Source organism: Pristiophorus japonicus, chromosome 9 (assembly GCF_044704955.1).
Source record: "Pristiophorus japonicus isolate sPriJap1 chromosome 9, sPriJap1.hap1, whole genome shotgun sequence".
Classification (NCBI taxonomy): Eukaryota; Metazoa; Chordata; class Chondrichthyes; family Pristiophoridae; genus Pristiophorus; species Pristiophorus japonicus.
The window spans coordinates 121,874,336-121,890,721 of NC_091985.1; the positions used below are offsets into that span (position 1 = coordinate 121,874,336).

The 16,386-nt window shown below is 43.8% G+C and overlaps 1 protein-coding gene across 3 annotated transcripts in view; it reads left to right on the plus strand.

Annotated features, from left to right (window-relative positions):
• Nucleotides 1-16,386, plus strand: part of meis1a (Meis homeobox 1 a) — a 272,321-nt gene that overhangs the window by 17,319 nt on the left and 238,616 nt on the right. The gene's annotated exons all lie outside the window — the stretch shown is intronic.

Below are 16,386 nucleotides of genomic sequence, written 5' to 3' on the forward strand. Positions count from 1 at the left end.
CTCTGCCATTCTATAAGATCATGGCTGAACTTCTACGTCAACGCCACTTTCCCGCACTATCTACAACCTTCTATCCGTCATCGAGACCATTTACTTCCACTTCAACAACATCGTCCGCCACTGCCATTACTTCACTCGTAACGCTGCCAAAAGCCTTAACTAGCTTTTGCTTCTCCAAGCCTCCTAACTAACTTCCCAAGCTTCATCCTATCTAAAGTTCAACTTCTCCAATCATGAGGTTCAGAATGAAGGAGCATAGATTTAAAATTAAAAGTCAAAGATTTGGGACAGGAGAAAAATTTTGACACAGAAAAAGAAAAAGAAAAAAAGACTTGCATTTATATAGCGCCTTGCATGATCCCCAGATGTCCCAAAGCGCATTACAACCAATTAAATACTTTTTGAAGTGTAGTCACAGTTATATAGGAAATACAGCAGCCAAATTGTGCACAGCAAGTTCCCACTAACAGCAATATGATAATGACCAGATAATCTGTTTTGTTAGATGTTGATTGAGGGATAAATATTGACTAGGACACTGACGATAACTCCCCTGCTGTTCTTCAAAAAGTGCCACAAGATCTTTTACGTTCACCTGAGAGCTCAGATAGAATTTTGGTTTGACAGTTCATCTGAAAGACGGCACCTCCATCAGTGCAACACTCCCTCAGCACTACAGTGAAGTATCAGCCTAGATTTTTGTACTCAAGTCTCTGAGGTTGGGCTTAAACCCACAACCAAAGGCAAGAGTGCTACCCACTGAGCCATGGCTGGTTATGAGGCTGAGTAATGTACTACCAGAGTTAGTGACTAAAGCAAAGACCATGTCAACATTTAAGAATAGGTTAGATTGATGGTTGAAGGAAAGGGTGATAATGGAATCTGGGAACATGGTGGGTACATCAATTTAGGATGACAGCTTCTGTGGAGGATAAACAACGCAGGCTGGTTGGGCTGAGCAACCTTATTCCTTGCTATAATTTCTAAGCAATTGTAACTAATTCTCTCTCCACATTAGGACACCTCCTTAAAACCTATCTTTCAATTATATCTCCTAATTCTTCTACTGTTGTTTTGATCCATTTCTCCTCCATGAAGTACCATGGGAAACTTTCTATATTACAGGTGCTATCATGAACTGCAAGTAATTATAATAAGTAATAATGTTTTACTGATAATAAGCACAACAACCTGAGTTGTGCAAAACAGTCAAGACATGATTTTTGCTTATTGCATCTTAGGGGGGATTTGTCATTTTAAGGAAATAATTTGTATTTGTATATGACTTCATAGCACTCCATAGACAATGAATTATGTCAGCACTTTTATTGTTAAGGCAGAGCAAGGCAGTCATTTGGCAGGCAGCAAAGGCCTACAAACAGCAACAAGGTGTATAACGTATCTATTTTTGGTGGTGTTGGTTCAGGGGGAAATGTTGGCTAGGACATCAGAACATTTAGGGCAATTCCTTGCTTTTCTTTTTCATCCACTTGAACAAGTGGAACAGCTAAGCAGGAAATTAGTTTGAGATCTTATCCGAAGGACAGCAGCTTTGAAAATGCAGCATTCCCTCAGTACTGCACTTCATCATCTTCATCATAGGCAGTCCCTCGAAGCGAGGATGACTTGCTTCCACATCAAACAGTTCACAGGTGTTTCAATGAAGGACCTAAAATTCAAGGTCGCGAACTAAATCATGAAGGGTGGAAGATGCCTGTGCGTGGATTTTTTTAATGTGTGGTTGCACACCAGCCACCACACGGGCTTGTTAGAGCTAGGCCTTTATCCAGTGGCAAGGATTAACTAGGACGGCTGGAGACCAGCTCTGCTGAACGGACTTAGTGTGCACACATATTGCAGTGTGGGCTGGCCCGTGCTACCCCTGAGCCCCCAATCACATCCCTCTACAATCTCTCGCTGCTCCTCTGTCCCGACCTTTCCGCTCCTGCTGTACCTGCCCATGCTCCAATCACCAACCTGGATCTTGGTGACATCCCTTTTCACTGCCGTTGCCCACCTGCACCAGCACGTGCTGCTTCCTGGAGTGGTATGCTGCCATGCTGCTCCTTCCGCTCCCCAGCCTGCTCCGATGGTGCTCGCAGGCCAGGGGCCGCTCAGCCTGTTGGGCCAGTATCAATCTAAATGCTGTGCTTAAGCCCAGGCTGGAAGTGACCTCACAGTAAGGCAGAGGATGTCTGTAAATGAATACTTTGCCACCTGTACATGTTCTAAATGACTACAGCATCAATTCCTTGCGTTGGTATCCTGACAGTTATGTTGGGTCGATGCTCGACAATACTTTCCAATGCTGACTTTGCCATCGTTTGCAGGAGTAATGGGTGCATCTCTGGTGCCCATCTACCTATGACTGCTGGAAATCCCAGCTCTCTCGGCCTTTGGGGAGAGGTGGGTTGCCCATAGTTTTCCCCTCAGACATTGTGGCTACATTCTCTTGAGCCCCCTGTGCAAGGAGATTAATCTACAAAATTGAAAATCAATGCAACTCTTAAGGGTCCCCTGTGGAGGCCTCCGGTATGCCTTCACTCATTCAGTATATGGGGCAGCATTGTATTTAGGGTTCCCTTCCAGCCTGAGCAGTGGGAACGCACGGCCTGGAGAGTCCTTACTCCTTAGCTCCATTCCCTGCTTGGCATTTGCCTTATAAGGGGTGGACAGAGGTTTCACCCTTTACAAGGCATCTAAGAACATTTTGGAAGTGGTGGAGACCCAGACCCCAATCTGTTTTCCCAGGGGATTCCACTCGCCGACCCCTGAAGTTACAGAGGGAGATTGGCCGAACCCCAAGGAATTTTGGCCCCTATTTATTTTTTAGCTTTGTGGCCCGAAGGATAAATGTCCCCAAGGGGCATTTGTCCAGAGTGCCGACCATTGAAGTTGATTGGTCAGGTCAGCGCTATGTAGTTTAATGGGTGAATGCATCACCAAGTAAGGTCATCATCATCATCATAGACAGTCCCTCGGAATCGAGGAAGACTTGCTTCCACTCCTGAAGTGAGTTCTTTGGTGGCTGAACAGTCCAATACGAGAACCACAGACTCTGTCACGGGTGAGACAGATAGTCATTGAGGGAAGGGGTGGGTGGGACAGGTTTGTCGCATGCTCTTTCCGCTGCCTGCGCTTGATTTCTTCCTGCTCTCGGTGATGAGACTCGAGGTGCTCAGCGCCCTCTTGGATGCACTTCCTCCACTAAGAGCGGTCTTGATTGTCAGTGGAGATGTCGCACTTTATCAGGGAGGCTTTGAGGGTGTCCTTGTAGTGTTTCCGCTGCCCAGCTTTGGCTCGTTTGCCGTGAAGGAGCTCCGAGTAGAGCACCTGCTTTGGGAGTCTCGTGTCTGGCATGCGAACTATGTGGCCTGCCCAGTGGAGCTGATCGAATATGGTCAGTGCTTCAATGCTGGGGATGTTATCCTGAATGAGGACGCTGATATTGGTGCGCCTGTCCTCCCAGGGGATTTGTAGGATCTTGCGGAGACATCATTGGTGATATTTTTCCAGCAACTTGAGGTGTCTACTGTACATGGTCCATGTCTCTGAGCCATACAGGAGGGCAGTTATTACTACAGCCTTGTAGACCATGAACTTGGTGGCAGTTTTGAGGGCCTGGTCTTCAAACACTTTTCTCAGGTGGCCGAAGGTTGCACTGACGGACTGGAGGCAGTGTTGGATCTCGTCGTCGATGCCTGCTCTTGCTGATAGGAGGCTCCCGAGATATGCAAAGTGGTCCACGGTGTCCAGGGCTGTGCCATGGATCTTGATGACGGGGGGGGGGGGGGGGACAGTGCTGTGCGGTGAGGACAGTTTGGTGGAGGACCTTTGTCTTTCGGATGTTTAGCGTAAGGCCCATGCTTTCGTACGCCTCAGTAAATACGTCGACTATGTCTTGGAGTTCAGCCTCTGTATGTGCGCAGACGCAGGCATCGTCTGCATACTGTAGCTCGATGACAGAGGTTGGGGTGGTCTTGGACCTGGCTTGGAGACAGTGCAGGTTGAACAGGTTCCCACTGCTTCTGTAGTTTAGTTCCACTCCAGTGGGGAGCTTGTTGTCTGTGACGTGGAGCATGGCAGCAAGAAAGATTGAGAAGAGGGTTGGGGCGATGATGCAGCCCTGTTTGACCCTGGATTGGGTCTGTGGTGGATCCATTGGTAAGGATCACGGCCTGCATGTCGTTGTGGAGCAGGCGTTGAATGGTGACGAACTTTTGGGGGCATCCGAAACGAAGGAGGACGCTCCATAGACCCTCACGGTTAACAGCTATTGAGGCATGGAAGGATCTATATTCAATTCATAGCACGTGCTGAAGGTAGAGAATCTCTGCCGGGCAATGGGAGTACTACAGTTGACCTAAGTGCCCTGCACCAAGGAGGGGAAGAATTAGCCAGAGTTGTCTCTCCTAATCACTGTCCAATGACCGCTTCCAGAAAGAACACATAACGGGATGTCTGGTGACGGCAAACACGGGCTTGAAGATGAAGGCTTCCATGATAAAATAAATGATATGAGGCTTTTTCCCCTGGATGTCTAGAACTAGGGGTCATAGTCTCAGGATAAGGGGTTGGCTATTTAGGACTGAGATGAGGAAATATTTCTTAACTCAAAGGGTTATGAACCTTTGGAATTCTCTACCCAGAGTGCTGTGGCTGCTGAGTCGTGGAGTTGATTCAAGACTGCGATCGATAGATTTTTGGACACGAAGGAAACCAAGGATATGGGGGTAGTGCAGGAACGTGGAGTTGAAGTAGAAGATTGGCCATGATCTTATTGAAAGGCGGAGCAGCTTCGAAAAGCCGAATGGCCTACTCCTGCTCCTATTTCTTATTTATTAATGTAACCTAATCCATCTGGCAGAAATGTGAGGAATTGGGTCAGATGCCCCAATTTACACCCTGCACAATTTTATGCTCTATTAACTTCAATGGGGTTAGGTTAGAATTTCCCCCATTGATTTAGCAAGGAGGAAGATTTAAAAGTTATCAATCATCACGACAGTGAAAGAAGTGTCTAACTCATTAAACCTCTGTGTTGATCATCCATGTAGCCTACTAAATGCGTCTTTAGCTAGCACTAGTGGATGGTAGCATAGCTAACTAGCAAGCGGCAGACATAACAGTTCCTTTATCTCTAGCTGTAATTAGCGTTGACGACTTGCATCATTACCAGGGTCTTCTTTGCTGCTTTTTTTTGGATGCAGAGCACTGCGCTGACTCTCACTTGTGCAGCAATAGGTGATGGCATAGACATGAATGCCAATTAACTGCTCTTGTACTGGTCCACATACCCCACTGGCAGAGCAGGGCATTTCATCATGATGCCTACTGATCTCGGAATTTTTCATAGTTGCCTGTAACAGCGCTTCAAGGATGATGAGGCAGTCCACGTTGGAATTTCATCTTGGAATTTTGGATCCCAAAAACCTCTATAGCAACAGTGCGAGCATTCATGAGGGATGCTATACTGTGGCTTTGGCCTGTATCACTAAGGTCTCTACTGCAAATACCACTGGTGTAGCCACAAGCTCAGAGTTCGGATGAAGTACATACAATAAATGGCCCAGTGTTGGATGTGTTGGACTCCCTCCTTTGCAACTCAGGCCATCATCAACTACGGTGTGCATGGATGCAAATAGCCTCTTCATTGCAAAGCAGGTCCATTGAACCCAGGGGGGTTAATCAGCATGCTGGCGTCGCACCTTGCACCAACTGGCCCCGTATCAACTCCTGTTCTTGGCAGTCCTGTATCATCAGTGCTCAATGCCTTTCGCTGGCTTTCTCCTCGCCATTGCTATCTGCTGTAGTTTGCTATCTACGGCGGTGTCTACGTAAGTGGGGTAGTGATACTTGGTGCTCAGGTCAGTGGTTACCTGGTCTTTGAAGAGGGCAGCTGGGGCATTATCAGCAGTAGAGTGACTTCTTCATTGAGTACTATATTCTTATTACTTGCACCAATATGTATTTATGCACAATTAGTGTACATGAACATGTTGATACAAGAAATTGTGCAAATCATAGTGGTTAATATTCTCTGTACCTCTCCAATCTCCTCAGTCCCAACAATTTCCCGATCCTCTGCCCGAAATAAAGCACTATTGCTTCCTGTTGTGGACTGAGTTATTTCATACACAGGGCTGAATTCCCGGGCAATGATGGCAATGCGGCGTTCCGGTCTGTCACTGTTGGGGTTGTCCATGAGGGTCCTGACGTTCCAGGTCCCAAACTTCATTTTGAAGTAGTGGAAGATGCCTGTGTGTGAGTTCTTTTAACGTGGGGTGGGCGTTGTACGTTAAACTAAACATCCGTAAGACAAAAGTCCTCCACCAACCTGCTACACAGCACTGCCCCACGGTCATCAAAATCCACGGCACAGCCTTGGACAATGTGGACCATTTTCCATACCTCGGGAGTCTATTATCAGCGAGGGCAGACATCGACGACGAGATCCAACCGACCGCCTCCAGTGTGCCAGCGCAGCCTTCGGTCACCTGAGGAAGAGAGTGTTCAAAGACCAGGACCTCAAATCTGGCACCAAGCTTATGGTCTACAGGGCTTTAGTGATACCCGCCCTCCTATATGGCTCAGAGACATGGACCATATACAGTAGACAGCTCAAAGCGCTGGAGAAATATCACCAACGATGCCTCAGCAAGATCCTGCAAATCCATTGGGAGGACAGACGCACCAAAGTCCGTGTTCTCGATCAGGCCAACATCCCCAGCATCGAAGCACTGACCACACTTGACCAGCTCCGTTGGGCGGGTCACATTGTCCGCAATCCCGACACAAAACTCCCAAAGCAAGCGCTTTATTCAGAACTCCTACATGGCAGGCGATCCCCAGGTGGGCAGAGGAAATGTTTCAAGGACACCCTCAAAGTTTCCTTGAGAAGGTGCAACATCCCCACCAGCACCTGGGAATCCTTGGCCCAAGACTGCCCTAAGTGGAGGAAGAGCATCCGGGAGGGTGCTGAGCACCTCGAGTCTCGTCGCTGAGAGACTGCGGAGGACAAGCGCAGGCAGCGGAATTGAGCGTGCGGCAAATCAGACTCCCCATCCGCCCTTTCCTTCAATGACTGTTTGTCCCACCTGTGACAGAGATTGTAATTCCCGTATTCCCTGAGAACTCATTTTTGGAGTGGAAGCAAGTCTTCCTCGATTTCAAGGGACTGCCTATGATGATGATGACAAAGGGCTCACCACCTATTCCGCACTGTGTGATTAGGTGTTGGCTGGGGCTCGGTGGGTAGCATTCTAGCCTCAGAGTCACTGAAGGTTGTTGGTTCAAGTCCCACTCTAGAGATGTGCAGAAAAATCTGACACTCCAGTGCAATACTGAAGGAGTGCAGCCCTGCTACAGGTATCATCTTTCGGAGGAGATGTTAAACCGAGGCCCCACCTGCTCTCTCATGGCATCATTTTGAAGAAAAGCAGGGGAGTTCACCCTGGTATAAAAGCAAAATACTGTGGATGTTGGAATCTGAAATAAAAACAGAAAATATTGGAAATCTGAACGGGTCAGGCAGCATCTGTGGAGAAAAAAAGAGTTAATGTTTCAGGTCGATGACCCTTCATCAATTCTCCCTGGTGCCCTAGCCAATATTTATCCCTCAACATCACGCAAACAGATTACCTGGTGATTATCGCATTGCTGTTTATGGGAGCTTGCTTGTGTGCAAATTGGCTGCCACGTTTCCTACATTACAACAGTGACTACACTCCAGAAGTCCTTCATTGGCTGTAAAGTGCTTTGGGACATCCTGAGGTCATGAAAGATGCTATATAAATGCCAGTCTTTAGATTTTACCCATGAAAATCCCTTTCTGCAGTACTTTCTCTTCTACCATCATGGCATGTATAATATGATTTGCATAACCTAATTATTTTTACTTCTAGTGCCATTCTTCATCCTTGCTAACATTTCTTTGAGTCTTGCCAGCATTTTTTTTGCATATTTCTTTTAACAACTACAACTTTTTTTCACATTCAGTGTGTCCGCTGCTGCTACTTTGCAGCAATGTTCAGTTCTTTTTAACATATGCAACTTCTTCCAGATCTCCAACCAGTTCCTCCCAAGTAGGTGGCACCTTGCTCACTCTTTCAGTGATATATTGCTGCTCTTGATGCCTCATTTCATATCTGAAAAATGTCCTCTCCCACAAAAAAAATCTGTTTGCATTTCGTAATAACTGAGGGTATCAACACACGCAGAGCCTCATTAGTAAATCAAGGATTTCACCATTTTCAGCCATTTTACACCAGAATCAAACACTGAAACAGCTGGAATCACAAACTTTCTGACATTTCTACCAGTTAGTTGGCAAGGTAGCTGTTTGTGAAGTATTAAAGGGTCATTATTGGAGGTACATCTTGATTAGCAGGTACTTTCTTTTGTTACCAGTCATAAAATCATAATCTTGGGAAGTGCGTGTTTCAAAATTGCATGTCCCAGGATTTGGTAAACGGTTGTAAATTATGTTCGGAAACAAGCACTTCTCCTGTTTTTCACTCAAAGGGGAAAACTAACCCTTACTTATTTTACTGCCTCGCCTGCTGAGACTCAAACAGTTGCCACGATGGTAACTTACATCGTTAAGAGAGAAATGGACAAAGTGACAATTGCTGGCAGATCGAATAAATAGGAAAGAATATGCTTAAATGCTGAATATTTTAAAATTTTTAGCAGCAATAAAATATCAACTTATTTAAATTTGGCTATTGGAAAGGGCAAAATATTTGTTTAGATAAATTGTACTTATACTCTTCATTTAATTGCATATTTATTTAATTTTTATTTAGGCTTCTAAACTTTCTAATGGTTTTCTGAGTGAACTTTTCAAAGTTGTATCCTATGTTTTTGACTATATTTTGTATCTTTCTTCCTGCCCTGGCCCTTCCCTTTGCCACAATCTTCCTTCAAGTTGGCCTTCACATCTAGACTGTCCTCTTCAAAGTGAAAAGCTAGATCTTTCAACCAGCATACACTTCCAGGAGCACCATCAATGCCACTCCCGAGTTGATTCACTTGCAATCACGCATTTGTGTACAGGAAGAGACATTTTCCCTGTTCAATTTACCCTCCTCCAGAACCAGGCGAATGCAGATCAAACTTACATAGAGTTACATAGTACAGCAAAGAAATAGGCCATTCGGCCCAACTGGTTCATGCCGGTGTTTATGCTCCAACTCACCCTATCAACATATTCCTTTCTCGCGCATGTGTTTATCTAGCTTCCCTTAAATGCATCTATGCTTATTCCCTGGGGGAAACCCAAGTGTGACAGTAATTCAAGGCTGGATTTCAAACCTGCAACTGCTCATTGGCAGAGTTCAGCTACCAGTGTAAATCACAAGTTATGCTGTTCAATTCTAAATGTTAAAACGAGCATTTAAAATGAAACAAAGTGTTGAATATGTAATGTTACCATAGGAAATTAAACTTACAAGTGTATAAAAGTATGAAGAGCCTAGATATAGATAGGAAGCACCTATTTCCCTTAGCAGGGAAGCCAATAACCAGGGGGTATAGATTTAAAGTAATTGGTAGAAGGATTAAAGGGGAGTTGAGGAGAATTTTTTCACCCAGAGGGTAGTGGGGTCTGGAACTCACTGCCTGAAAGGGTGGTAGAAGCAGAAACCTTCATTTCATTTAAAAGTACTTGGATATGCATTTGAAGTGCCGTAACCTGCAGGACCAAGAGCTGCAAAGTGGGAGTGGGGTGGATAGCTCTTTTTCGACCGGCACAGACACAGTGGGTTGAATGGCCTCCTTCTGTGCTGTAAATGTCTATGATTGTATGATTCTATGAAATGGTATGCACTGAAAGTGAGATTCGGGTATCTGTGGGTAACGTATTCCAAGATCAAAGCTGCTATTCACTTCTTTAGAGTAAAATCAACAGTTTCTATACTTTAATACCCCAAAAATGTACTGCTTCGAAGCAGCGAAAGATTTGTACATAACTAATATAGAAATCCATTTTTTGTTCAATGCATTTTCTTGCCCATTGAGCATTTCTACTTACACTGGTATGCAGAAATGTACAAAAAGTTAAACAGCACTACATCCTTTAGATTTTCTTTTTGCCATTTTGTAATCCAGACAGGGCCTGCTGAAACCCTGTGTCACTTTGGACAGGAGTTTGATTCTTTGGATAAAAAAGAGTACAATTTGTTTTACAAAACATTCTATTGGATGGAGAAAACAGCTTTCTTCAGTATCTCTGCTCTGTGCTTTTGTCTCATGAACAAGGGAAAAATTTAGAGGCTTCAAAACTGATTTGTACTCACCCTCCTTTAAGTGCTAACTTTCCTGTGCTCCCACTGATGGGAAGGCTGATAGTACAAATCTTCCCTCTCCATTTGTGGTAGTGCGAGAATGAGGTGCATTGTTTCTCGATTCAAAAGACTACGGTTTGTTGAAATGTTACAAATGTTTTTAATACCATTGCATCTGTGGCATTTTGTTGTAGCAGAATTGTATTAATAAAGTTGCTTTGAATACAACAGATGTCAAACATTGAACGGAAAGCAGCCTTTAATTTTTTTCAACCGTAATTACACTTAGGAACTGTGGAGTGAAAGAGAAGTATTATACTTTTAATTCAGCAACCAGTTTGTTGTGAGAAAGCACCAGTTTAAACGACTTCTCGTCTCACTCATATGTAAAAGATATATCAACATTTTGTGCATTTTTTTGAGATCACATTAGAGAGTGACTGTAGCAGAAATTGTAATAACCCGCGCTGGAATCCAACATTTCTTGCATGGTCGCCTGTATAATGTGGAGATAGCTGTGTGAATAGGGAAGGTGCCCAGCATCTAAGACCCAACACAATGAAAATGCAATGAATCGGAATGCCTCACAGATCATAGTGGAATCGGAATCTCCAGCAAGGAAAATCTTTTCATGGTGAATTAAGTGGTGGAGGAGAAAAATAGTGATGAAAAAAGGTATGCTCAGTTTCACAAATGCTGCACCCGGAGCTCTGTGGTGGAAGATTTAAGAACCTTAGTGAAGGCTATGAAGAATAGAATGTGGAAAATTGAATTTACTAAACAATTAAGCATTGAATTAGCCTGCATCCAGTATTGGAGAGAGAGAAAGGGAGGAGGGGGAGGGGAAAGGAGTAGGAAGAGACGAATAAATCGGAGCAGCTCATTAAGGGATAGTGAATATGTCAGCTCAGTTGTGTGGCAGAGGATAGTTGCCAGTGAATCATTGCACAGTTCTTTTAAGCAACCTTTTCTGAAGTCATACACTTAATCTGGTTAATAAAAGCTTTTCTGCTGAGACCAGTCTGTTTCTCCATATTTTCTCATATTATATCCAGCTTTTCTATTAATTACAAGTTGTATTGCCAATCAACAAGAGTAGTAAGGGACAGAATAAATGGAATGAAAGTGCCCTAGAGATGTCACTTCTCGAATCTGATGTATCCCGGAACTCCCATGGGTCTGTGCAACCTCCCACATGCCTTGCTGGTCTTTTGTTCAATTACAGTTAATGCAATAGTTTGCCATTTTCTCCTTCTAATTATATTTTCAAGTGGGATTTGTACCACATAGAAAAACATCCTTTTACATGTTGAGGCACCAGGGCTTTGTGCCTGGTATTGTCAGTCCCCTGAGTGCTGTACTATTCTTTCGACAGAGCTCTGAATAAACAAGTCCCCCTTTTAAAATCTGCAATGGTGTGAGCTGACAATAAATACTTTAACCCTGCACACACTGAATATGTGTTCGAGATTACAGCTAACAGCTTATTTTCAATCGCTTTCAGTGTCAAATCTTTCAGTGGTAATTTTGCCACCTGTTAATTTTGCTTGTGATCATTAGCAGTTTTTTTTAAAAGGAAGTGTGCTAGAGCATTTGTTGGCCACTTGTAAAATGAAAAATGAACATCATGTTTAGTGATCAAACATCCCATGAGGTACAATGTGAAGATTCGTGAATCAGCCATAGCAGCAATTAAAAACCTCCCATAAAGTCTCTGTTTCTCCTTTGTGACAACAGCATTTGATATTTCTAACATTGTCACCGTCTCCCCTTTCCATGCAGCACAAATAGAGTTTGTCCCCAAGCCAAGCACAAAACTATGTTTGAACCTGGGTCAGTATTTTCATCTCCCTACTCCCGCCTCACACAGATGCTCAGAAACCAGAGCTTGGGTTTATGAAGGCAGGCGGACACACACACAAACACACCAAAAAACAGATAGCTGGCAAGACAGTTTCTCTCTATGAGTTGGCCACAAACAGACCTCTGGATTTATGGGCAGATAGAAATCTGCCTGGAATGGTTTTATCTCTGTGGATGGGTTTTTGTATTGTAAGTATGTACATAACAAAAAAATAATCTGCAATAAAGAGAAAAAAATGACGTGACTCCTGGTCCCAACTGGATAGAATTCCTGCAAATAAGCAAGAGTTCGGAAGGGGGAAAAGTACTGATGTGAACAAAGGGGCCCTTACCTTGAAGGGGTTATATTTGTGCATTATTCCAGTGGGGAGCTCTGGAAATTGTTGCTAAGCACACATATGTGTGCACTATCATTTCCATTAGCTTAAAATTTAAATTTACTCTCCTCAGAGCCCTTAACGTTTCGCATCGGCGCAAATCAGAGCAGTTTGCACTCAGCTGCTTAATGCATTTGAGGGGGGTTCTGGCACTGGGACATCTTAAACTGTGCAGGTAATGGAATTGTTTTAAAATATAGTACATACAAGCATGTAGTTATTATGATGTTTTAAAGGGAATGTTTTTTCGCACACCAATTCAAACCCCTGCCATATTAAAAAAGTGTTTACTGAATAGAAGTGGTTAAATGTTCCTTACCAACTTGCTACTCATCCTTTTCATGGATACTGTTAAACATTTTTTTTCCAAAGTAATAAAAACTACTTATGACAATGAAATACTGATCGGGGTTGTTGATTATTTTGAAATACAGCTTAGATTTGTCCAAATACATGACACAAGAAATTCAAAATTATCAAAATTAATACAGGATTCAATTTATACCATATAGTAACTTTCTTTCATTATAGATATATTGTGAATGTGCTGGCCTGTGCATATTTAGTGACTGTGGTAAGGGATATTGAGACTGGGAGCTCTAAAAGGGAATTAATACTGCTTGCATCATAGAAGTGTGATGTTTTAGTGACTTTTCACAACTAGTTCAATTATTCTTCCTTAAGCTGACTTTGGACGCCATGTGTAAGTTTACCCTTTACATCTAAAAGCTCATCCAGGATAGTCTGCAACATACTGCTGCATTTTAAAAGCTTATCCTGAAAGCGAATTAAACTTTTTTTTGTTCTGGTGACAAAGTACGGATTTGGGAGGATAACTAGCTATAATTGTTTTTTTTATCCTTCCAGAATTTAATTTACAGCCAATTTCTTTCCTATCTAAATTTAACTTTGAAACATACCCAGAGATAAGAAGCAACATCTGTTTTCTGCTCAACAGTACAAGGTGGCAGGATATGGGGCTGAGTGTACAGAGTTACTTTTTATTCCAGATCTGGTCCGTTTGCTACATACCAATCGACAAACAGCTGACTCTGTGACCCAGTATGGTCCTGGTTTTATCATGAAGCAAATTTTAAGCAACTTCCCCACCCACTCTTTATTTCAGCTCCTGCAGCCTTATAGCAGGAGCTGAAATACTCTTACTGCTTTGCTGCTAAGGGCAACATGCATCTTTGATGCTGAATTACCATGCTCAAAATTAAAGAATGATCATAGTTTAATTTCACCATGCTTGTTCAATCTCATTGTTACAGATAGCTTGCTTTCCTGATGTAATATCTTTTGTTGCTACTTTCTAAGGCAAAGGTGCCTTTGAAAATAGATTGCCCATAGGAATTAACATAGGAATAAGAGGAGGCCATTCAGCCCCTCGAGCCTGTTCCACCATTCAATGGCTGATCTATATCTTGGTTCTGTAATACCCTTGCCTAACAAAAATCTATCAACCTCAGTTTTGGCATTTTCAATTGACCCCCAGCCTCAACAGCTTTTTGGGGGGAGGAGAATTCCAGCACGACCCTTTGTGTGATGAGGTGGTTCCTGACATCACCCCCGAATGGCCTAGCTCTAATCTTGTTATTCTCCCTTCTTCCAAACTCCCCCCCCCCCCACCGCCCCCAGAGGAAATAGATTCTCTCTATCTACCCGATCAAATCTTTTAATCATCTTAAACACCTCAATGAGATCACCCTTTAATCTTCTAAACTTGAGGGAATACAAGCCTAGTTTATGCAACCTACCCTTGTAATTGAACCCTTTTAGCCCCGGTATCATTCGTCCAGAAAGTTGATGATATGCAAAACAGCACGAAAGAAACCTTTGTGCAAATGGCAGGTCAGGTGAACCATTTCCGTTTAATTTGTCAACACTGTGAGCAGCTTACGCGGCAGTTTGCCATATCGTTTCTTGAAATTTAATTTGTATGGAAAATGACGGATCATTTTTGGCAATCAGTTGGGTTTTGCAGTTTACAAAAACCAACCCATGTTTCTGCATGAAGCCGCACAAACCTCCAGCCTACACAACAAACTATTGCTTAGTTTAGAGTGCTATTGGTTCTAATTACGGTGCGCAGACTGTAAAGGCCGAATTTTAACTCCGGGCAGAAACCGTCCGGCATTCCACACCACGAGTCCTCATCTGCCTGGGTCCCTTCAATCTGCTGCCTGAACCTGGCAGGAAGAACTGACTGTCCTCCGGTCTTGGAATGGTCCCCGGCACTCAGGTAAGTGCTGGGGGGGATGCGGAGTGGGTGGGGGGGAGGGAGGGTGATCTGGAAGGCATCGCAGTCAGGGGAGAAGGGGGAGGGAATCCTGGTGCAAAGAAGGCCCAAGGTTTCCTGCTCCATCCGGTACCACAGGGGAACCTTTCTGAGGCTCCCCTGGCTCCAGCTCCTTTTGCTGGCAGCTTGGCCTGGTGAGGAAGCCACAGCGGCTTTCCTCCCCCCGCCCCCCCCCGCACAGGCCGCAGGTTAAAATTGCAGTTGGGCCCTGCTGCTTCCTGGCAGGCATCTGGCTGGCCTGCGTCAACCTGTGGGGAAGGCAGCGAGATCGCATCAGGCGAGTAGCCATGGCCTTTAGAACTGGCTGCTTTCTAAACGGGTGAGCAGGATTAAAATCGGGCCTCAATCGTTTCACGCACAAAGGCACATTTGTGTTTAAGCAGGGATTGCAGAGACAACATCACTCAAATGGAGGGCTGCAGCCTCTGCTTACAGTTCCTCCCTTTATTTCCTTTGATTCCTTCCGCTGCTCCAGTCAAAACCTGTGTATTTTCAGTGAGGCGGAGATAGAACTGCACAATACCTAAGGAAACCCGAGTTTCCAGTGCTGTTGTTCCTTGAAAGACCCCAATCTTCAGACTGTAAACTGCACCGATGGCAGGAGAACTGCACATCTGCAATCAGTGGCGCACTATCGCCATGTAAGTGCTAAATTGAACAAATTCACTCTGAATACTATTAACCTGGATGTCATTTAAACAGCGCACTTGCATAAAGTACCCACAGGACCAAAACCACTCGCAGTAAATCACTGGGCTAGTTAATGGGTTAAACATTACTGTCATAGTGCTTGCACTACATATCTGTTCAAATGTTAAGACCTCACAAGTGCACTATACCTTCCTGTACAAAACAGCAACTTGTGGAAGCAATTAGTTAACATTTGCTGCCAATGAATATTAAAAAAGCTAAAAGATCAACTTTTAATTTGCAGACAAAGACATAATCTGCTACTTAGGAAAATTGTGCTTTTTCTTTTGCCCGGAAGGGTAGGATTAACAGAAAAAGAATAATATGCTCCCACGCAGTGAGTGCCTAATCTCGGCCAGCTCATCTGGGAGTTGTTGCAAATGATGACAAGCCATTTCCCATAGGAAAACTGGAGATCAGATGGAGCTGTGCTACTCTTGCACATCTCCCAGCTGCCAGTCGAAAGCTGGCACCAGTGAATGTGTGCAATAAATCGCTATCATTTGGAGCATCGCTTGTAATATGAGTAGATCTAAGGAAGTGGGCAGGCGATGGTGGAGGTGCGGGGGGGAATAATTATGGTGAGAGGGGAAAATTAATAAAGTAAAAAGTCCTCGATGTTAAATTGCAGATTCTTTAATGTTTTTGTTCTGTATAAATGCATCTACTGTATTTGTATCTTGAAATAATTGTTGAATCCAAGTCATGTTAACTAAGTTGCCCCATGCATCTGTATTCTTCTGTCTGTGATAATGTCAAATGATTTGCTGATTAAATAGAGAATTGGCTTGAAAATGTATATCAGTAATGGAAATATTAAGGAAGAGTCATTTCCAATACTTACAGAGTACAAGTTATTTTGCGTTGT